The following is a 22,579-nucleotide window of genomic DNA, read 5'->3' as shown; positions in this document are numbered from 1 at the left end:
GTAGATGGAACATCCTGTTTTGTTTCAAATAGTGCCTGATTGCCATTTGTCTCTGACTTTAAAGTAGACATGGGGCATTTTTTTTTAAAACAAATTATCCATTTTCAGGTGTTTATAAGCAGGGCTGGCCTTAGGAGCTGTGGGGCCCAATTGGAAACACGTTTGCAGGGCTTCCTCTACTTTTTAAAAAATCTCTTAACTTGAATGAAGCCAGAATAAGAAAAATACATCTGTTACTTCTGTGCAAGCGGATAGGACTCCTGTACCTTTCGTGATTGTGCAGAATAGGCGCCTGGGAGGTCAGCTGGAGGGAGGAGGGAGCACGCACTCAATTCGCAGTGCTCCCCAAATCTCACCCGTTGCTGCCCCGTCTGCAGCAGCCCACTCCAGAGCAAGACAGGGGAGAGGATGGCGCTGGGAGCTGTGAGGGCAGGAAGCAGTGAAGCGTGTATGCTCCTGCCTGCATGGCACCAATTTTGGGTCAACTGGAAACAGTGGTGGGTGAAAGGGCTGTGCAGGGCCCCCACCATGCGCGGGGCCCAATTGAGCAAAATCTCCCCAATTGCCTAAAAGCCTGCCCTTTTTATAAGCAACAATTACAGACACTCCTTGGTTTACACCAGCCATTTTCAACCACTGTGCCATGGCACACTGGTGTGCCTTAGATGGTCTGCAGGTGTGCCTTGGGACTTCAGGGAGGGTCACTTATTAGGAGGGCAATTGGGGAATTTGAGCCCCCTACCAGCAGAATGGTGTGCCTTGTCAATAGTCAAAATACTGATGGTGTGCCTTGACAATTTTAGTTCCTTGTCAGTGTGCCATGAGATGAAAAAGATTGAAAATCGCTGGTTTACACTGTTTCCTTCCAATATTGCATAGCAGCAATACAGGATGCAGCCATAGGTGCAATATAACATTTCAACATTTGAATCAGTTCTGAACTGAATTGTATTTTATTCTGTTTGATCTGGTCTGGGAGGAGGTCCATCTTGGCGATGATGCAATGAGGTTTTGCATGGATAATACAAACCCTAGTGAAGCCTCTGCATTATATGGGTAACTATTACCACTGTTATGATTGTTCTTCCAAAATATAATGGATAAGACCCATTTCTCTACAATCTTGTCTACCTCACCTTCTTGTCTTGCCCTTCTATAACAGAGGTGACCAGACTTTTTGGCAGGAGGGCCACATCATCTTTCTGACACCTTTCTGTGTCGGAGGCTGGGAGAAAAGAATTAATTTACATTTAAAATTTGAATAAATTTACATAAATGAATATACCAGAGACGGAACTTATATGAATGAATAAAGGTCTTGTAATAACTCAAGGCCTATAAAAGGCCTTGCACAAAGCAAGGCCGGCCTTTCCTTCGCTGCCGCTGCCGCTTCACAGACAGCAAGCAGTGGAGGGAGCCCTTGGCCTGCAGGTCATGCAAGAGGTTGAATAGTCACCCTTATGCTGAGAGCAGTCGCATTGGGCCTGCATGGGCTCCAACAAGTCTCCAGAGGGCCAAAGACTCATTGAAGACTGGGGGCTCTCCATGAGCCAGATTGGGGGTCCCCAAGGGTCTCAAATAGCCCCCGGGTTATAAAATTTTTCATATTTTTATACTACCATTCCTCCAAAGAGCTCAGGGTGGTATACATAGCTGCTCCCCTCCGTTTGTCCTCACAACAACCCTGTGAGGTAGACTAGGCTGAGAGAAAGTGACTAACCCAAGGTCACCCAGGAAGCTTCGTGGCTGAGGGGGGATTTGAACCTGGATCTTTGAGGTCTAAGTTCACCTCCCAAATCACTACACCACCCGGCAGATATGCTGGATCCTAGCCCCTGTTCCCAAGTGGCACAGAGTGGCTGCAAGCTGCTCCAGTCTCCTCAGACTTATGCCATCTTCTGAGGTGGCACAAGTCTGAGGAGACCTATTGGGGCTGCGGTGGCTTACCAAGGGGTAAGGGGAAGAGTTTTCCCTTACTTCTGGCTGAGCCACTTTGGGCCCCTATCTTGTGCTGGATATAGTGCAGGCCTCCTGGCCTGCCTGTTCTGGTGCAAGATAGGATTGTGCTGTTTGATGATCAACAACAAAAACATAAATGACCAAGGCTATTTCCATCCCAAACTCAGAAGCCAGACTGAAATGGTCCCAGATAATGTCTCATCCAGGAATTCTTGAAGTCAATACCCACTAAAACATCTTGCCCCGAAACAGGAGGCTTTAGATTTACCAGTAATCATCCAACTCAGTGGGATCCAGATCTCTATTAGTCCAAGATATGTTTTTCACTGTCTACTACTTTCACCACAACTGTTTTGTGTCAAAACAGCCACCTGTGAAGTAAGTTAACCCCCCCACCTGCATTACACCCTCATCCAAGACGCTGTTGTCACAAGAATAACAAGTGGAGTAATTGTGGCCACCCAAACATCAACATAATGGACATCTGCATTGTGTCTTGGTGCACATACTAAGCAAGTGAGCCATTCTGACATGGGACTTTGTTGGATCTTGCTGCCTCCCCACACACAGAAAGCTGAAATGCAAGCTCTAATATGGAAAGAAAGAAAGAAAGAAAGAAAGAAAGAAAGAAAGAAAGAAAGAAAGAAAGAAAGAAAGAAAGTTTTCAGGCAAGCGGAAGAAAATCTGGTTCAAAGTTTTTTACAACTCACATCCTCTTCATTTAGGAGCAAGCAAAAATGCACCAAGTGGGGTTTTAAAAACTGAGTGGTACTAGAGATTTTAGTTACCAGCTCGCTCTTTCTAGCTCCTTCTGTCACTTTCCAACTTGTGGGTAGAAATCCACATCTCCAAAGCCCCCATATCCAGACTGACATTCTGACAAACCTGCCACTCTTAATCATACCAGCATCAATATGTCAAGTCTGCCAGAGACTACCTTCCTCCTTAGAGCTTAATGCTGACCAGGCAATGGAGGCCAGTGTACAGAATCAGGAATGGTTTCTTGGAAGGTTTGCAGAAATTCTCCCTGAAACTTCTGCTACTGCCGTGCCACATTTAATTGCACTGGGCTCTTAGTTAACACACTTCAGCCACAATTTTTTCATAAATCTCAGAGGAGTGAGCACTTGCTGTGCATGATCTAGGGTCAACCTGTCCAAAACACTCACAGCCCAATCCTAAAAGCAGTGCCGCTGACAGGTGCATAGGTGCCAAAGCAGCTACCGCTGCATCCTGTGGCCCTGCAGTAGGTGCTGAAGATCTCCTCAGGAGAAGGGGACTTTCATCGCTTTCCCCTGGGGAAAGCCCCAAGCCCCACAGTAGGGCTTCTCTAGTCTGCTATTTTGCCATCACAGATTTGAAAGACTCCATGTCAGGCCTTCTGGCCCAACACATAGTTCAGGATCTGGCTGGGCAGAGCTCTACTGGTCCCACCCCCCTCTCACCCTAGTTCCTCCCCTGCCCTCCATCTGCCCCGGAATGCCTCCTTCCTGCTCCCGAGGCCCTCACTGCTGTCTAGAGCTCTTACCTAGCTCCAGGCGACATCTGGCCAGTGCTGGGCTCAGTGCTGACTGGTCCTGGGCCAGCACTGACTTAGCGCAGGGTGTTGTGGGTGTGCCTTATGGCATGTTTGTGACAGCCAGCAGTACATTCATACTACCAGCACAACATTCGTACCACTGGCACTGAAGAGCTCAGTATTGGGCTCTCAATTCTCCTATTTGAAAAGGAAAAAAGAAAAAAAAGTGGATTTATCTGTATTTTTTAGCCCAATGTGTCCCTGAAGGTGGATAAGATTCAAAAACATTGAGATATTTAATTTGAAAAACAAAACATCATCCCATCATTACAATACTGTAATCCCTTTTCTGGCTACAAAGCTTTTGCCTAAGTAAAAAAGTCTGCTATCAGATCTTAGCTGTCTCATTACAGAATGACTAGCTCTTAGATCGGAGGAAGCTGTGGACACAATATATCTGGATTTCAGTGACATTTTTGAAGAAGGTTCCCACAACATCATGTTGGACACACTGCTGGGATGTGGGTTATACTCTGTTACTGTCCAGGGGATACATGAGAGGCTGATGGACTATACTCAGTGAGTGCTTATCAGTGACTCCTTAAAGACCTGGAGGGAAATGACGTGTGGGGTGCTGCCAGGCTCTGTCTTGGGCCCAAAGTTGTTCAATGTCTTTGATGAGGGGTAGAAGCGATGTTCATAACATTTGCAGATGGCACCAAATTGAGAGGGGTAGCTAATACCCCAAAAGATGGTCTTGAAAGGATTGAGAACTGAGCAAATGTGAACTAAATGGACATCAAGAGGAATAAATGTAAAGTTCTGCATTTGGGTAAGAAAAATCAGATACACAAATAGAAGACTGGGGATACTTGCTTGGACACTACACGTGTAAAAAAGATCTAGGTGTTTAACAACCTGATCTTATCCTTTGCCAGTACATAGCATGCAGCATCACTGACGGAGTGCATATTGCATGCTGTGGGGACAGGGCAATATGGCAGCTGACCAGAGGTAAGTACAAATATTTTTTACATACCTCCTGGTAAATTGCCTGTTGCCAGTGGGTCTCCTCAGGCATATGCTAGCTATTTTGTGACAGTAAGGACAGGAAGGGGTGATCTGGACTGGGAAAGGGGGATAGGATCTGGCATGCCCAACTGCCACCAAGATCCACCCCCTCACGATCCTGAACTGCCTCTTGGTTTGACCCACTCTCCATTCCAATCCTCCCCTAAGCCACCCACAAACCCACCCCATCTTCCACCTTAATTACACTTGTGGAGCATCTAAGAAGTTCTTGCATGTGCATGGAACCTTTGGCCACTTCCACCATTGGTTCCATAGCACGACAGCAATATTTGCACCAATGCAAGATGACTTACAGCAGAAGATTGCTAGATCCACTGCCGTTAAGCGGCCCACAAGATTGGGTCATTAGTTGACAACAAGGTACACATAATGTTGGCAGTGTGACACAGTGGCAAAGAAGGCAAATGCAATTCTAGGCTGCATCAACAGAAGTATACTGTATTATTCAGATTGCAAGAAGTAATGGCCTGTTGCGAGCTGGATGAACGGTGTACAGCGCCAGCTGCTGCCCGGCTGCTTGGCTTGCCTATCTCCCAAGGCCAGAGCACCGGCACTCCCGGGAACAAGACAACACAAGGCAGAAGTTCTCCACCAAACACCTCTTTACTATATACAATATGTACAACAACAGTCCAGATATCACACGAATCACGGTTCTCACTGACGTAGCCTTTGGCACTAACTCCACTCTCATCTCCCACACCCCAGCTTGTCCCTGCTGGACTTTATATGCTGTCAGCCAATCAGTGTGGAGTAAGAAACTGCTAAGTCACTCTGACTCTGCATGGAGTGACACACACACACACACACACACACACACACACACACACACATAGCAGTCACCTGGTCTACATCACCCGATGTTGCATCATCCTTTCTTCCCAGGATGCTGTGCTGGCTGAGTCAGGCCAAGGCTTCAAGGCCTGCTGCTATTCAGCCTGTAACTTCTCTCTCAGTCCCAGGGATGAACCCTTAACATGGCCTCACTGTATTCTGCTTTAGTCAGACCATACCTGGAATACTGTGTTTAATTCTGGGTGCTGAAGTTTAAGATGGCTATTGACAAACTAGACCAGGTCCAGAGGAGGGTGACTAGGATGGTGAGGGAACTGGAGACCATGCCCTATGAGGAAAGGTTGAAGGAGTTGTGCATACTTCATTTGGATAATTAGGACCCAATCCTATCCCTCACTGGCACGCAGCAGTACAGTGCTGCCAAAATGGTCACCACTGTATTCTATGAGGCCAAGGAAGGTGCCAAAGATTTCCTCAGGATAAGGGAACATCGGTTCCCTTACCCTGTTTCGAGTGTGACTGGCTCCAATGGGTCTACTCAGATCTGTGCCAGCCCTTGAGCTGGCACAAAACCGAGGAGACCACTATCAGGTGGCCCAGCTCTGGGGGGGGCCATAGGATTCAGTGGCATCCTATGCCACCATCCCCGCTCCCTTCTGGGCCCAATCTGTCCTCCAGCCTGCCTTCCTCCTGCTCAGTTTCACCCTGCCCCCACCTTTTACCTGCTCTCCCCCCCCCCCCCGCCATGATAGGCCTCCCTGCTGAGGGGCAGGGAAACTTACCACCTGGCACTCCAGCAAAGCATCCTTCTAGCACTGAGACCCAGTGCCAGCTGACGCTAGCCTCTCTGCTTGTGAAGTGGGCTCACAGCCGGCACCGAAGTGCCTCATGGCACTAATGCCCAGTACCAGCAGTGGGGCTGGAGTGCCGGCACTGGGCAGTACAAGATTGCGTTGCCCCTACTAGAATCAACAGCTCATTCTGTTTTTGGTCACTTTGACCCTCTCTCTGATGCTCCAGGTCCCACGGCATTCCATCCTCCCACCGTTTCTCTTTTTTCTTCCTTCCTTGCTACTTTTCCCAGAGCTACTTCAACATACCAGTGTTTACATCTTGGATCCTTGTGTAAATCATAATGTCCTGGGTGAGGAAAGCGAAGCCCTCCTTAGGGAGAGAAGTTAAACCCCCGGGAAGGTAAAGCCTAATGCAATCAGATGGTGAGCAGCCTCCATTCGCTTGTCAGCCTTGCCAGGGTTGCTAACTGCAGACGGGCACTTCTTCCAGCTTGTCTAGGAAAAGGAAAATAAATGTATTGAGAGAAACATATGTCAGCTCAAACTCTCCTCTAGTCATTTTAATTGAATTGTGTCATCTTGCATTTCTTTGATAGAGGAGAAAAAAAATCATAATGGGGAGTTAATTAGCAGTTTGCAGAGTCTGTGGGTGAGAGCAGCCTGCCAGCCGTAACAGGGAGATCTCATGTAGATTACATTAATGCAGTAACAGCAGGCTGTCTTCTTTAGCACACATGTGGGAGGGGGAATTAAATAATCAATAATAAATGTAATAATCTCACACCACAGATAGGATTGTGCCCCGGGAGGAGGTCAATTGCATGATTTGGGGCCTGCAGTCGATTGCATGGTAATGGCGCTTCTTGGGTTCTCTTTTGCTGATATGGAGCAAGGCTAAGTGGGACTTAAACACACACACACACACACACAGGGAGGGGAGAGAGAGAGAGAGAGAGAGAGAGAGAGGTTGCTCCAACTATTGGGTGAAGGACAAGGTTGAGCAGGGTTGACATGGAATAAATATCCCTTTGATGTTCTTTTTCCAATGTCAGATATGAGCTAAAATGCAATTTGGGAAAATGTGCAAGTTCCTTCTAGGTGTTAAAACTCAAATTTTGTTAATTATTCCAATTTCAAAATAGACTCACACAAGGCCATATGTTTTGATACTCAAAGCCCTAAACGGCCTGGGAGCAGGTATCTCAAGAATCATCTCCTTCCATATGAGACTTCCCAAGAACTTTGAGAATCTATTCAAGAACACATGAGATCTTCTCTGTGTGCCCACTGACAGAGGTGCAGTAAGTGGGTACAGCAGATAGAGCCGTTTTGGCTGTGGCTCCTAGAGAGCCTGGTGGCCTCTGTGGGCAGGTGTGCTGGCTCCTTTATTGCCCACATTTAGGCAGGCCTTGGAAATAGTTCATATCTAGCAAACTTTTAAAAGATCTGATACTTTTATATTTGTGCTTTTACTCTGTAACACTTTAACTTCTCCTTTTAAATGTTTTGGTTATTCTGCTTTTAGATTATGTGTTTTCAAAAAAATACTGTAAGCTGTCTTGAATATATTTTAATCTAGAGAGATGGAATATAAATTTATATTTGTACCATTTCTGTCTTGCTTTTCACTGGACTAGATAGTCCCAAGTTCAATTTATAGAAGTCAATGGTGCCTAAAGCAAGGGGCGACCGTATATAGGTTCAAGAAAAGTATTTCAAAAACATGGTGGTGGTAACACTGGATTGTATTGGCAACCTTCAGTCTCGAAAGACTATGGTATCGCGCTCTGAAAGGTGGTTCTGGCACAGCGTCTAGTGTGGCTGAAAAGGCCAATCCGGGAGTGACAATCCCTTCCACACCGGGAGCAAGTGCAGTCTGTCCCTGGTCTGTCTCCCTGGCTATGGGCCTTCCTTCTTTGCCTCTTAGCCTCAGACTGTTGGCAAAGTGTCTCTTCAAACTGGGAAAGGCCATGCTGCACAGCCCGCCTCCAAGCGGGCCGCTCAGAGGCCAGGGTTTCCCACTTGTTGAGGTCCATCCCTAAGGCCTTCAGATCCCTCTTGCAGATATCCTTGTATCGCAGCTGTGGTCTACCTGTAGGGCGCTTTCCTTGCACGAGTTCTCCATAGAGGAGATCCTTTGGGATCCGGCCATCATCCATTCTCACGACATGACCAAGCCAACGCAGGCGTCTCTGTTTCAGCAGTGAATACATGCTAGGGATTCCAGCATATTAACACTGGATAATGGTCAGCGATTGACAGTTCTCTGGTCAGATCAGATTTGTGAATAATCAGCACATTGTCCGTAGATCAGGTCATCCTATTCTCTGGGTTACTCACTACCCTTCCCTCCATCTATCAGCTGCTCTTCTTTGCCTGTACCCTATTTCAAGCTAGGAGGAAGGCAAAAGTGGTCAGACTATGTAGGTAGTAGGTGGCATTTCTGGATTATTGATAAGTGCTATGGGACATGCGATCCCACTCAAATTGTTTCAACAGTCAAATCCAACTGGTGAGTTACTAGTTTTGCAAAACCCTTAGTCTTGCCCTTTGCATAGATGACCTATGACCAAGCAGTGTACCACTGTGAGATAGAAATCTCTTAAATAAATAAAGTGCAGTATTTAGAAAAGAGAAGGTAATTCTGGAGTCCAGGAAGGATTTTTAACTCCAGCACTTTGGAGACAAAGACAAGAGAATAAAAGCAAAACAACCTCCAGCTGCAGGGAAGCTATTCAAAATATACCGAGCGGACAGTAAAGCTGGGAGAGGAACTGGGCACTGCATCCGTCTTCTTCTGTCAAGTCATGGGTAAGTTGCAGGATCAAGGGAAAAGGAAGATGGATTTTCACCCCTGATGATGGAGAGGAGCTGCCTTAGATATCTGTGATACCTATACGACAGTCACACTGACACTAGCAGCAGCAGCCACAGTTCTCAGGCCCTCCTGCTCCAAGAGGATTCCTCCCAGTGTGCCTTCCATGCTTAGAGCAAGTGAAAATGAGCGTTTGCTCGCAGACCATTCATTTCACAGTGTGTCAAATTACAGCTGTGCTTGGCGGCATCTCAGGTGGCGCAGAGCTATCCGTTCATCTGCTCCAGGTGCCTGCCAGGACGAAAGCTGCTCTCTTTCAAAGTGCTCGTCGCTACTTGTTTAGTGCAAGTTCTTCAATGGTGCAGTTGTCATCACAAACTGGGCTGGCTTGTTCAGTGCAGCTAGTGGGTGGGCAGGGCAGAGGCGATCGCTGCTGCTTTGAAGATGGTTATGAAATCATTGCTCTTGGCAAAGCTTGGCTGGCATTTGATTGCTCCTCTGGCGATTGAGCATAGGCACGTTCTCCCTGTTCACTGGTAAAATAAAGCATCTGTCCTACCAGTGGGGACAGCAGAGGGAATTGCTCCAGCTACTTTTTACCCCTGCGGTGTGCCTCAGTACACATCTGGATCTCTGGAGTGCTCCAGGAGCCATTGAACTCATAAGAACATAAGAACAGCTCCACTGGATCAGGCCATAGGCCCACCTAGTCCAGCTTCCTGTATCTCACAGCGGCCCACCAAATGCCCCAGGGAGTACACCAGATAACAAGAGACCTCATCCTGGTGCCCTCCCTTGCATCTGGCATTCTGACATAACCCATTTCTAAAATCAGGAGGTTGCACATGCACTTCATGGCTTGTACCCCATAATGGATTTTTCCTCCAGAAACTTGTCCAATCCCCTTTTAAAGGCATCCAGGCTAGACACCAGCACCACATCCTGTGGCAAGGAGTTCCACAGACCGACCACACGCTGAGTAAAGAAATATTTTCTTTTGTCTGTCCTAACCCGCCCAACACTCAATTTTAGTGGATGTCCCCTGGTTCTGGTATTATGTGAGAGTGTAAAGAGCATCTCCCTATCCACTCTGTCCATCCCCTGCATAATTTTGTATGTCTCAATCATGTCCCCCCTCAGGCGTCTCTTTTCTAGGCTGAAGAGGCCCAAACGCCGTAGCCTTTCCTCATAAGGAAGGTGCCCCAGCCCCGTAATCATCTTAGTCGCTCTCTTTTGCACCTTTTCCATTTCCACTATGTCTTTTTTGAGATGCGGCGACCAGAACTGGACACAATACTCCAGGTGTGGCCTTACCATAGATTTGTACAACGGCATTATAATACTAGCCTCCAATGAGCCTCTGGCCCTCCGGAGATTTGTTGGAGTCCACACTGGCCCGACGCAACTGCTCTCAGCATGACGGCAACTGTTTGACCTCTTGCGTGAGCTGTGGGATCCCTCCACTGCTTGTTGTTTCACGTCTGTGATGCAGCAGTGGCAGTGAAGGAAAGGCTGGCCTTGCTTTGTGCAAAGCCTTTTATAGGCCTTGAGCTATTGGAAGACCTTCATTCATTCATATAAGTTCATCTTTAATATATTCATTTATGTAAACTTATGTAAATTTATTCAAATTTTAAACGTAAATTCATTCTTTTTTCCCCCTCGGCCCCCGACGCATTGTCAGAGAGATGATGTGGCCCTCCTGCCAAAAACTTTGGACACCCCTGTCTTAAGAGAAAGTTTCCAACTCCTCCTTACACAGACTTCAGGGGAAAAGTGTGTGCTGTATTCTTACAAATAAATAACCTTGCTTCTGCCTTTGGTGTTCTGGCTAATGATGCAAAGACACTGGAATGACTGACAAGCATATGAAGCTTTCCTATGCAGTGTCAGACTGTTGATCCATCCAGCCCAACACTGTCTTCTTTGACTGGCAGTGGCTCTCCAGGGTCCCAGGTAGGGGTCTTTCCCATCACCTGCTACCTGATCTTTTGGAGATGCTAGGGAGTGAGATGGAGACCTTCTGCATGCAAAGCATGTGCTCTGCCACTGACCTATGGTGCTTCTCCTTGATCCTCTTTGAAAAAAGGTTATTGAAATGAAGAGTTGTGTGAAAAGTGTTAGAAAATCACAACACTTTTAAATTATCCTTGGAGTTTGTTTCTGGCTGTTTAGCATGAACTTATGTGTCCACTGTCGTCCCTCCACCCCACATCCTAGGCAAGCAGCAGAAGCTGTGGGAATGTCCATACATGACTGATGGGTATATGACTTCTTGACTTGGTGGTCACAGGTACAGGTGTTTGTTTCTGGTAAGATAGGTTTGCAGCCTAAGAGCCCAAGCCTGGCCATGTTTACTCAGATGTAAGCCCCATGATAGTAAGTGGAGCTTACTCCCAGGTAAGTGAGGATAGGATTGCAGCCTAAGAGCCCAATCCTATGCTTGGTGGTGTGGCTCCATGCCGCTGAGCACTGTTGCAAACGTGCTGTAAGACACGTTTGCGAGCCTCACTGCCAGGCTCCTGCCCGTGCTAGCTCAGCACCCGCCAGTGCTGGGCTAGCGCAGGATGGGAGCCCAGCTTCTGCGGCTCGGCGGTCTCCTGGACTGCTGAGCCACAGCACAGCAGGCAGGGGATGGGGGTGGGGAGGAGGCATTCTGGGGATGGGGGAGGCTGGCGGGGTGCTGAGAGAAGGCGGGGGGAGGTGTGCCAGGGGAGGGAGGGAGGCAGGTCCGCGGAGCTCTGCTCCGCAGGATCCAAGGCGCTTGGGCAGGGCTCCACGCCCTACACAAGTTCCTTTATCTTAAGTGAGTACCTTTAAAATGAGTAGCCCCATTGCAGGGCTGCTTACTTTACCTGGGAGAAGGAGACGAAAGTCCCCGTCTCCCGAGGCACCTCCTGCGGTAGCTCAGGCGGCGCAGGATCCGGCGGCAGCCCTCCTCAGTGCCATTGAGACTGGGCACCCCGGAAAGCTCAGGATCAATAAGACAGTGCCCCGGGCACTGTGTTCAATAAGAAGTCTTATTGAACACAGTGGACTTACTTCTAAGTAAAATAAGTAAGAATTTTCAAACACCTCTAGGTTGTGGAGGACTGCCCTGCTGCCAGAGCTTTCATGAGAGAAGCATGGATAACATGTATAGCTTTGTGCAATATTTATCTACAAACTACTTTAGAGCATAGACTAACTTCAATTTGTGGTTGCAAAATCAATACATTTTATTCCTCACCTCGGGGCATGACATCTTTCCTCTGTTAGCAAATGGCAAGTGCTAATTAAGGTCACCAATCAGCAAAAGCATCACCAAGGCTACTCAGTGAACTATTTCCCCCACCCTCCTTAACCAACATAACTAATGACCTTGTAAGTGGTCAAATGCTCTGCATTAGATCCTCCCCCTCTGGCAATGCTCTGTGACCCAGAAAACAGCCCACAACAATTGACTTTTATCACAAATCAAGAGGTTGTAAATGCTAAAGAAATGCAGTGTCTAATTTAATAGATCTCATTGTTCACAGTGTGCTTACCAACTCCTGAAAGTATCTAGGGCACTGATTTCTCAAACTGTGGGTCGGGACCCACTAGATGGGTTGTGAACCAATTTCAGGCGGGTCCCAATTCATTGCAATATTTTATTTTTCATATATTAGACTTGATGCTACCATGGTATGTGACTGAATTTGGGGAAAGATTACAGCTCTGTACTTTGAACAGGCTGCTATGTATATGCTTTTAACAATGATAGTAAATGGGACTTACTCCTGGGTAGGCATGGATAGGATTGAAGCCTAGGATTGTTAAAATTTTTCCTACTTGATAATATCATTTTCAATCATGACATCACTTCCAGTGGGTCCTGACAGATTCTTATTCTAAAAAGTGGGTCCTGGTGCTAAAAGTTTGAGAACTACTGATCTAGAGGCAATTCTCTAAATTCCACCTTTATCAGTTGTCCAAAATTCCTGGTTACCCAAATCTAGAATGTACCCCTTGTTTTGCAAAGGATGAATGAATGGTAGGCAGAACACTGGTCACAGTTAAGGACCCAATCCTATCCGACTTTTCAGCTCCTGTGCAGCTGCAATGCAGCCCCAAGGTAAGTGAACAAATGTTCCCTTACCTCGAGGAGACCTATGTGAGTGTCCCATCCTGTCCCCCCCCCCCCCCACTGCAGGTTGCAGCACATAACCCATTGGTATCGCTGCACCAGCCCTGGAAAATGGGATAGGATTGGGCTCTAAGTAGGGAATAAACCACTAGCAGCATGAGCTTATAAATGTCAACTCAGACGTAATCTCAGTTGAATTTATTGAATTAGGTTGCAACCCTATACACATTTTATGGAGAGTAAGTCCCACTGAACACAATAGAACTTACTTTTAAGTAGACATGCATGGGATTGCACAGTTACTCTCATGTAAATGCATTTGGTTTTGCAGTCTAAAGCTCTATTCCTAACTCCAACATATTCCTGAAGCAGGACTTTTCCTGCTTGCCCCCTCTTTGCGTTATTAGCATGAATCGTTCCTGTACATGTACAGCTGTGGACCCATTCCACACTGGACCCACACTTGGAACCATTCACATTAATGGTGAATATCTGGATACCAAGATGTGCAGCTAGAAGACACAATAACATTGGGATGTGGCCAGTAGTATGATCCTGAGCCAGTGGAATGGTACACATTACTCTTATTTTAGGGGGCCCTCCCTTGCCCTGTGCACAATGGGAAAAGATCTGCAATGGTGCCTCCCCCATGGGAAGCTGCTGCCCCCCATGTGCAAATCCCCCCCCCACTTACCTGGAGTGCATGGAGCCTCACATGTCTCCAGGACGCATTGGGGAAGCACCCTGGACCTTCCCCAACACTTTAAACCAGGGGATGACAAGTTGCACCTGCTGCAATTCTCTCTTCTATACACTTGTTAAAGGTCCAGCATCCCTAAAGTTGAAAGGTTGAGTACCCCTGCTTTAAACTATGCTTCCGGCAAACCATGTCAGGAGCCTCAGAGAGGCTTCTGCAAGGTCCTAAAGGCGTGTGAGGCTCCAGGCCTGGGGCATTTGCCCCTTTGATTTAATGGCAGATCCGCCACTGCTTTACAGAAAAAGAAAGGCCCCAGTAATTTGTGTTTAAATGGGGAGATAAAAGCAAGTTGTATGTGCATGCAACATTCATATTTGATGTGAACTACGTGAATTTTCTTCTTGGGCATATGCACCAATGTACAAGGAGCAAGACAGTCCGATGGAGGTTCAGCCATGAAGACAGAGATAGCCACTTCCCCAAAACTCTAGGAACAAAAATAATGAATTATCCATAAAGAGCTGCATTTTCCTTCTCTGTCTTTTTAAATAGTCCATTTCCCTTTTTCCTTGGGGGGCCTCCTAACAGCATAGGGCAGCGGTTTTCAACCGCTGTGCCGCCTCAGGTGTGCTGTGGGGCCAAGGAGTCAGGTAGCAGCAGCAGCTGCTATGCGTGCGGGAGAAGCTGCGGCTCGGAGCCTCGCGCGGCAGCAGGAGAAAACGGGGCTTGGACGCTCCTGCTGTTGCTGATGCCTGCCCCACGCGCTGATTGGACAGCCAGCCAGAGGAGCCTGGAAGAGCTCTGGACAGGCGGGAATGTGGAGGGAATGAGGGTGAGCCTGAAGGTGGAAGCAGGTAGGAGCCAGAAGCAGCTGGCTGGAAAGGATCCCGGAGAGACCCTCTTCCTTGCCAGCGATGCCCCAAAGTGACCCTGCCTGCGTTGCCTCCCCTGGCAAGGCTTTGGCAGGAAGGGTGCTGGGCCACAATCCAATCCACACTTACCTAGGAGTAAGCCCATTGACTATAATGGGGCTTACTTCTGAGTAGATGTACAGAGGCTTCGTTGCACTCTTTCTTGAATACATGAGCAGGCAAGTGATGCTTTTCTTCCCCCACCCACCTCCTCCCCTCCTGCACACACATCCCCCCATCATAATTGCAGTTAACTCCTCTCTTTCTGCCCCTCCCCTGCCTCTTCCCCACCTTCCAAAGTTCAAAACCAGTTGCCTCCCATTCTCTCTCTCTTTCTCTCTCTCTCTCTCTTTCCCCCCACCCCAGTGAATCCTGCACTTGTTTCAGTCACATCTCCTCACTGCCCCTCAGGGCCCCCCCCCCAATTTCTCCAGTATGCTCAATCTCATCTCTCCTGGCATATCAGAGCATATCAATTGATAACAGTTTGAACAGACCTGCAACAAAACATTGTTCTTCCTTTCCAGGAACCACATACACCTCCCTCTCTAAGCTTCTTGGCAATTTCTTTCATTGTCATGATCCAAGGCTGCAATCCTAACCACACTTTCCTGAGAGTAAGCCCCATTGAACAAAATAGGACTTACTTCTGAGTAGACCTGGTTAGGCTTGTGCCCTTAGTTATATTAATTAAATTAATTGTAGCATAATAATGTAATTAAAAACTAGTAGTGTGCCTTGACAACTTTAGTGCCATGTCAGTGTGCCGTAAGCTGAAAAAGGTTGAAAATGGCTGGCACAGGGATATTCTAGAGTGGCTTGAACATTTAGTGCACAAACTTGGAAAATCAAAACTGCAAATGAGCAGTGCAAATCCCATTAAGTACCAGAGTCACTTTCTGATGTGTAGTGAACAACATGGCTCTGTTTTCATCTTCACTGCACGTCTTCCTTTGACATGGAACATTTCCGAAATTTATTTTCCTTTTGTCATGCAAGGATCTTATCCCTTCCCTTTACCTTTGTGAAAGTTTCAAACTCAGTGCAATCTCTACAGATAGACAATATTATTTTGAAATTGTTGCTACATAAAACACTTATATCCCACCTTTAGGCATCAATAAGGGCTTCCAACATGACTCGCAACAAAATTTAAAATACAGTATTAGGTAACAACAACACTAAGAATGTTAAAAGCTGTTTGCATTGGAATACCAGTTGCTGAAGGGGGGCAGCAAAGGAGGGGAGAGCTATTGCCTTAAAGCTCTGTCCTGCTTGTGGATAGGGAGGAGGCCTAGATCAGCCAGGTAAGTGTCCATAAGGATCTGGCTACAAGAGCAGAGACTCTATGCATGAGGTATGGTCTAGTAGGGGAGCAATCCAGCACAATCAGGGAAGCAGAGATTGATTTGCAAGGTGAGGTGAGATGTCCACAGAACTGACCATTCTGCCTGTCCCTAAAACATGATAGGGTACTAATCTCAAGCAGATGCTCATGCTTGGGGTCACTAGATACGAAGTGGGACAGAGAGCCTATAGTAACCATTGTCCAGAAGAGGGAATTTTGGCAGGGTTGCCAGGGAGGTACTAGAACTGGAAAGCAGAACCTGACAGAGGGCTTCAAGTCCCTCAGTATCTCAACCTCTTTGGCTGTCTGAAGTGGTCTGGTTTCTAGTGGTCCGTCAAAGAGTGTTAATTCCCAAAGATCCTGGGCTATGCTCTGTTTGAGTTCCTCCTCTTTAGAACAGATCATATTGGATTTAGAGTCCAGGTGCAGGTGGACACCCAGAGGCACTTGGCTGATTACACAGGCCAACACATTCTGCTATCTTAAAAGTTAAAACTTTTAAGGTACCTTAAGGACCACCCCATACAGGACAGCTGTGTGGTCGGTCTGTGGAACTCCTTGCCACAGGATGTGGTGCTGGCGCCTAGCCTAGACGCCTTTAAAAGTGGATTGGACAAATTTCTGGAGGAAAAATCCATTATGGGGTACAAGCCATGATGTGTATACGCAAGCTCCTGATTTTAGAACTGGGCTATGTCAGAATGCCAGATGCAGGGGAGGGCACCAGGATGAGGTCTCTTGTTATCTGGGGTGCTCCCTGGGGCATTTGGTGGGCCGCTGTGAGATACAGGAAGCTGGACTAGATGGGCCTATGGCCTGATCCAGTGAGGCTGTTCTTATGTTCTTATGTTCTTAACCTCTAAAGCAGTGGTTCCCAAACTGGTGAGTCATAATCCATGAGCCAGGGGAGCACTTGGGGGGAAGAGGGGAAGGTAGCAGGGTGTTAACTTACAGGGAACCAGCACCAGAGTCCTGATGGGTCCGGAGAGTCCTCCACAGGGCTCCCCAAGCCTCTAAATATCTGAAAAAAGAAAAAAAAAAGGCACTTTTGGTTTTTGTTGCAAAACTGGAAGTGCCCTTTTTTGTTACTTTTACATGTTTAGAGGCATGGGGAGCCCTTCGGAGGGCAACGTGGACACCCCGGCTGCCCCCAGGACTCCTACGCTGGCTCCTGATAAGTAAAGAAAAACCCCTTCCATCCTCATCCTGGGGATTGCATTGCTGCCATTGCAACTATAGCTTCTAGGTCTTCTTAATGCATGGTTTTGAATCACTGCTATTAAATTATGTTTATTGTTAAATTATTTTAATTACTGTTTATTGTTGTTTCTATTTTGTCTTTTATTATACTGTGTTTAGTTCGCTGTCTTGGACCTTTTACTGTAAAAGGGAAAGGCAGGGTAAAATGTTTTAAACTGTTTTGCACATGTATTTCTTTCTACCCTGTCCTTGTTAAATGCCAAACTCCCTCATGGTGTGTCATGAACCAATAGTATAGGGTCACTGGACACAGAGGTGTAACTCACTGCTCCGGTGCTTAGAGGTGCGACATTACAATGTCATGTGGGATTGTGATGTCACTTCAGGGTTCTCCCCGATGGAGAGGGTGTTGGTGGTTTTGTGCCCTCTGTTCTTTCTTCTCTTGAGGCTCCCCTTTGAAGGAGAAGGAATGGGGGTGTGAAGCTGCCACACCTCTTCCGTAGAAGGAACTAGCTTCCTCCGTAACTAGTGCGGAAGCCGAGAGGCAGTCATGTACTCCCCCCCCATTGGTGTAGCACCCGGAGCAGGTGCCCCTCTGGCTCCAACCTAGTGACACCTCTGTCTGCGCACGTTTGGTAGCCCATGCATGTTATGTAATATATGTAAGGATATATGTCTTAGAATATAAGTAAGGAAGTGGGAGAAGCAGGCACATCACCCATAAGAACGTAAGAACATAAGAACAGCCCCACTGGATCAGGCCATAGGCCCCTCTAGTCCAGCTTCCTGTATCTCACAGCAGCCCACCAAATGCCCCAGGAAGCACACCAGATAACAAGAGACCTCATCCTGGTGCCCTCCCTTGCATCTGGCATTCTGACATAACCCATTTCTAAAATCAGGAGGTTGCACATACACCTCATGGCTTGTAACCCATAATGGATTTTTCCTCCAGAAACTTGTCCAATCCCCTTTTAAAGGTGTCCAGGCCAGACACCATCACCACATCCTGTGGCAAGGAGTTCCACAGACCAACCACACGCTGAGTAAAGAAATATTTTCTTTTGTGTGTCCTAACCCTCCCAACGTTCAATTTTAGTGGATGTCCCCTGGTTCTGGTGTTATGTGAGAGTGTAAAGAGCATCTCTCTATCCGCTTTATCCTTCCCATGCATAATTGTGTATGTCTCAATCATGTCCCCCCTCAGGCGCCTCTTTTCTAGGCTGAAGAGGCCCAAACGCCATAGCCTTTCCTCATAAGGAAGCCAGTAAGCAGGGGAAGTATTTGGGAAGCTGCTTCACGTGCTAGGAAGATTTAGGCTGACCCTGGCACTAGGATTCCATCCTTTCTCTTCTCTATTCCCCCTAACCTAGGTGCAAACACCGCCCCTCCCGACAAGCATGCAACTTGTAAAATTAGACCTGTACTTTTTTACTACTTTTGAAATTGTTGAAAACTTTTGAAATCTTTGCTTCAGCTGAAGTCTCAATCCACTGTTGGTGTTGAAATTGCACTCACTGTAGCAAAAAAAAAAATCTCACATGAAACTTGTCAGAGCAACTCAACATGATCATAATAAAGTGCGATTGCACTTCACGTTATCTTCCCTTGGCCAGAGTCAAAGCCTTAGAAGAACCCTAGAGAGATAGCAGACGTGAGACATTTTAAAAAATCCCTTCATTTTACCCTTTGGCTTGCCTTTGATTTCAAAGATTATGTCTGACCATTTGTGAACGTCGTGTAACTTCAGTCGTGTAACGGCTGAAATGTCGTGTAACTTCAGAGGAGTTTCATGTAGCACATTTTAATACTCGGTGTAGAGAGTCCTGAAATAAATGAGTGTCATGGGGGCCTGGCAGCTGCTATCCCTTTCTCACTGGGAAACATTCAGGAATCAGTGGTTGAGATCAAGGGACATGTTGACACTGTCTATTCCCAGTGCTATACACCTGACTATCAGACTCTCATGCACCACAGCACCACTGATGGACCATGCTCCACAGGGATGCTTCTTTCTTCTCACTGATAAGCTGGTGCCATTGATTGTTGCATTATTGATCATGGTGGATATCTATCAACAGCTGTTTGTTATAGCTAAATGAAACCTTCAGGTACAGAGGCAGTATATCTCAATAGCTGGTGCTGGAGGGGCAATATCGCAGTGACTGAGCACATTCTATTTGTGTTAAGTCTCAGCCTCTCTAGTTAAAATCTTGGGTATCGGGGTTGGAAGTTCGGGGAGTTACTTCCAGGCTTATACAATGCAACTCAATGGTCTGATTCAATAGTTGCTTCATTTCAACTAGACTGGCATGTTGTTTCTGAAGCACAATATTCATATGAAAGATAAACTGGGTTAGGCAAGTGGTGACCACTTTAATTTGCATTCTGGTCACATTGTTTCCTCATTTGGGAACAGTGGGGCGACTTTGTGCTGTCCCCTATAGGTGTTGGACCATAGAGTACGAGCTTTGCATGCAGAAGGTCCCAGGTTCAATCCCTGGAGCCTCCAATTAAAAAGACCTTGAAAAGAATGTCATTGAGATATTGAGAAAAAGGGCTTTGATGTTGAAGAAATGAGTCAGATTCAGCTATGACTTTTGAACCAACTCCTGCTTTTTGGTTTTGATTTACTTTTTAACCTTAAACTGGTTATCTCCTTGCCGGAGAAACGATTCTGGGGTCCACCAGTAAGCAAGCAAAACAGGCTTCTGTGTTTCCCTGTAGGTTTCTCAGATCAAACAATGTTTTAGAGCCAAGAAGAAGGGTTGTTAGCTATTAGAGATATTTTGGAGAAGTATTGTTTTGTGTCAAGAGAATGGGTGGAATAAATGTAGATCAGGGGTGTCCAAAGTTTATGGCAGGAGGGCCACATCATCTCTCTGACGCTGTGTCGGGGGCTGGGGGGGAAAAAGAATTAATTTACATTTAAAATTTGAATAAATTTACATAAGTTTGCATAAATGAATATATTAAAGATGAACTTATATGAATGAATGAAGGTCTTGCAATAGCTTAAGACCTATAAAAGGCCTTGCACAAAGCAAGGCCAGCCTTTCCTTTGCTGCCGCTACCGCATCACAGACATGAAACAGCAAGCAGTGGATGGAGCCCTCCTCCCACAGCTCACGCGAGAGGTCGAACAGTCACCCTCATGCTAAAAGGGCCAGTGTGGGCTCCAACAAATCTCCAGAGGGCCAGAGGCTCATTGGAGACTGAGGGCTCCCTGAGGGCCACATTGAGAGTCCTTGAGGGCCGCAAGTGGCCCCAGGGCCACTGATGTAGATCAAAGAGTCCATAATAAACCTGATGCATGATCCTTTTAGAACAAAGGAAAGAAGTGGAAAAAAAATTGGTATGGGAATAAAGGGCAGTGATTCTGAAAAAAGAGAAAAGAAAGAACACAGAAAGAGCAAGGAAGAAAACTTTACAGCTGTCTCCTAACTACACTCTAGTTGTGTCTTCTTAGGAAACCATGATGGGATTGGTAGGTAGGAAGGTGCTTGTAGGGCAAGGGTAGGCAATCTATAGCCCACAGTCAGTTCCAGCCCACCACTCAAAATCATCCAGCCTGTAATCCCAAAAAGATATATCCAGTCAGCCTTTGGTGGACCAGAAAAAAAATTCTAGTTTGTAATTCTATCTCAATAAGTTTTATAGTATAAGCAGATCAAGGACAGAAGCTTCCTTGAATTGAGTGCCATTCTCTGTCTGGGCATGCGCCTCTCCAGCCCATGCCAATCTCTTTTTTCTTAGTTCTATGACCTAATCGGGAGGTTCACATGTGTGTACGGAATGCACATGTATTTGTAGTACTGATGCACCCAATGTCTGGCCCCTAGGTGGAAGAAGGTTGTTGGAGGGGCACATCTCATTGCCTAATGTTGTGTGTGTGTGTGTAGGGGAGGAGGATGGAACTTCTGTACTCACACCACTGAACTCTTGTCCCTGAGTTATTGGCTATGGCTCACCAAGAGAACTTCTGCCAGTAGGGCAACAACCTTTCTCTCGATCTGAATGGATAGCAGGATGCCCAGGTGAGATTCCTGTGTTCCCCAGGGCTTCACCAGCCCAGAACCCGTTCCCAGTATCTCAGTGCAAAAGAAGAAGGGAGGGGGTTTGAGCAGCACCCAATTCCTCCTACTCCTCTGCTGCCCCACTCCCTGGGTCCCCAGGCTTCTTCCAAGCCTGCCTGGAAACCTCAGATTTGCATCTTGCCCTCTCTACCTCCTCCCTGCACATGGCTAGGGTTTTAAACCTTCCTGGTCTTAGTGAGCACATGTGGCTTCACCCCCTCCCTGCTCAAAAGAGGGGGCCTTCGACTCTGGCCCTGCTCTTCCCATTGCCCTGGTCACCCCGGTCACATTAGAAGCCTCTAGAGACATGGTCACCTTCCATGGGAATGGGCCTGAAGACAGCGTGCCCAAGGGTTGCACCCGGGATGTCAATCTGCTTAGGAAGGTCACTGCCTGGCAGTGCTCCTCCAGCTAGGTAAGAGCCGAAATATACGATCAATAATCTACTTCTCCATCTCCTTTATATTAAGATGGTGATAATAAATATGAGATTCCTTTTTATTAATATTAAATGGTAAATGGTTCTCTAGACACAGGCAGCACTCACCAGTAAAGCCAGCATCATTCCTGTATGTTCAGTCACAAATCAGCCAAGCTGTGATCCACTCTTTGGCACCAGACAATGATTGCCTTTGGAAGAGAGAGGTGTCACAAGATCAATGTCTCGTGTTCCCAAAATAGAAACCTGGCTTCACTTCTGCATTTATGTAACAGCAGGAGAAATCATGACCCTGCAATAATGCCCTATTTCATGGACATTATCTCTTAAATTAGATTTGGCTGGTGCCAAGTAAAAGTACCGCTCGAAGCTCTAAAGTGATATGTGCTGCTTTCATACCTTCTGCAGAAAGTATTCACTAACTAGAACATGTTAGCAAAAGCTGTGGAGAAACAGGACCCCTGAAATGAACCAAACCAACAGCAAAACAGAGGGTGGCCAACCAGAAGGAAGAAAGGTCAAGAAAATGTTCTTCACATCACCAGCTGGAGTTACTAATATAGTTGCAAACCTGAAATAGAGGTTTGTTGAGAAATCTCTCACTTTGTCACACTTGGACTTGACCAAAAAACAGAACCAACCATTCTGCAGAGGAAAGGGTGAAGCTATGTGACATGAGTGGTTTGATTCTCAATGGTATCCCACTAGCAGCCCAGTTCTGCTGAAATATCCTATCACCAATGCAGCAATGCTACCAGAGTGTGTGCTGCATCCTGGAAGGGGGGGGCAGTCACCTATACCTCTCTCTCTCTCTCTCTCTCTCTCT

The 22,579-nt window shown here is 46.7% G+C and overlaps 1 long non-coding RNA gene across 1 annotated transcript in view; it reads right to left on the bottom strand.

Moving 5' to 3' along the window:
• The window catches only part of LOC136648209 (uncharacterized), a 43,855-nt gene extending 21,932 nt beyond the window's left edge, over positions 1–21,923 (bottom strand). The window contains exons 1-3 of the long non-coding RNA XR_010794330.1: positions 21,862–21,923; positions 6,466–6,654; positions 1,137–1,225 (exon numbers count right to left, since the gene is read on the bottom strand). This is a non-coding gene — a long non-coding RNA (uncharacterized lncRNA). The remainder of the gene's footprint in view (positions 1–1,136; positions 1,226–6,465; positions 6,655–21,861) is intronic.
• Between the last annotated feature and the right edge of the window lie 656 nt (positions 21,924–22,579).

The sequence above is a fragment of the Tiliqua scincoides genome, chromosome 4 (genome assembly GCF_035046505.1).
Source record: "Tiliqua scincoides isolate rTilSci1 chromosome 4, rTilSci1.hap2, whole genome shotgun sequence".
Classification (NCBI taxonomy): Eukaryota; Metazoa; Chordata; class Lepidosauria; order Squamata; family Scincidae; genus Tiliqua; species Tiliqua scincoides.
This window is presented reverse-complemented; position numbering and strand designations above follow the sequence as displayed.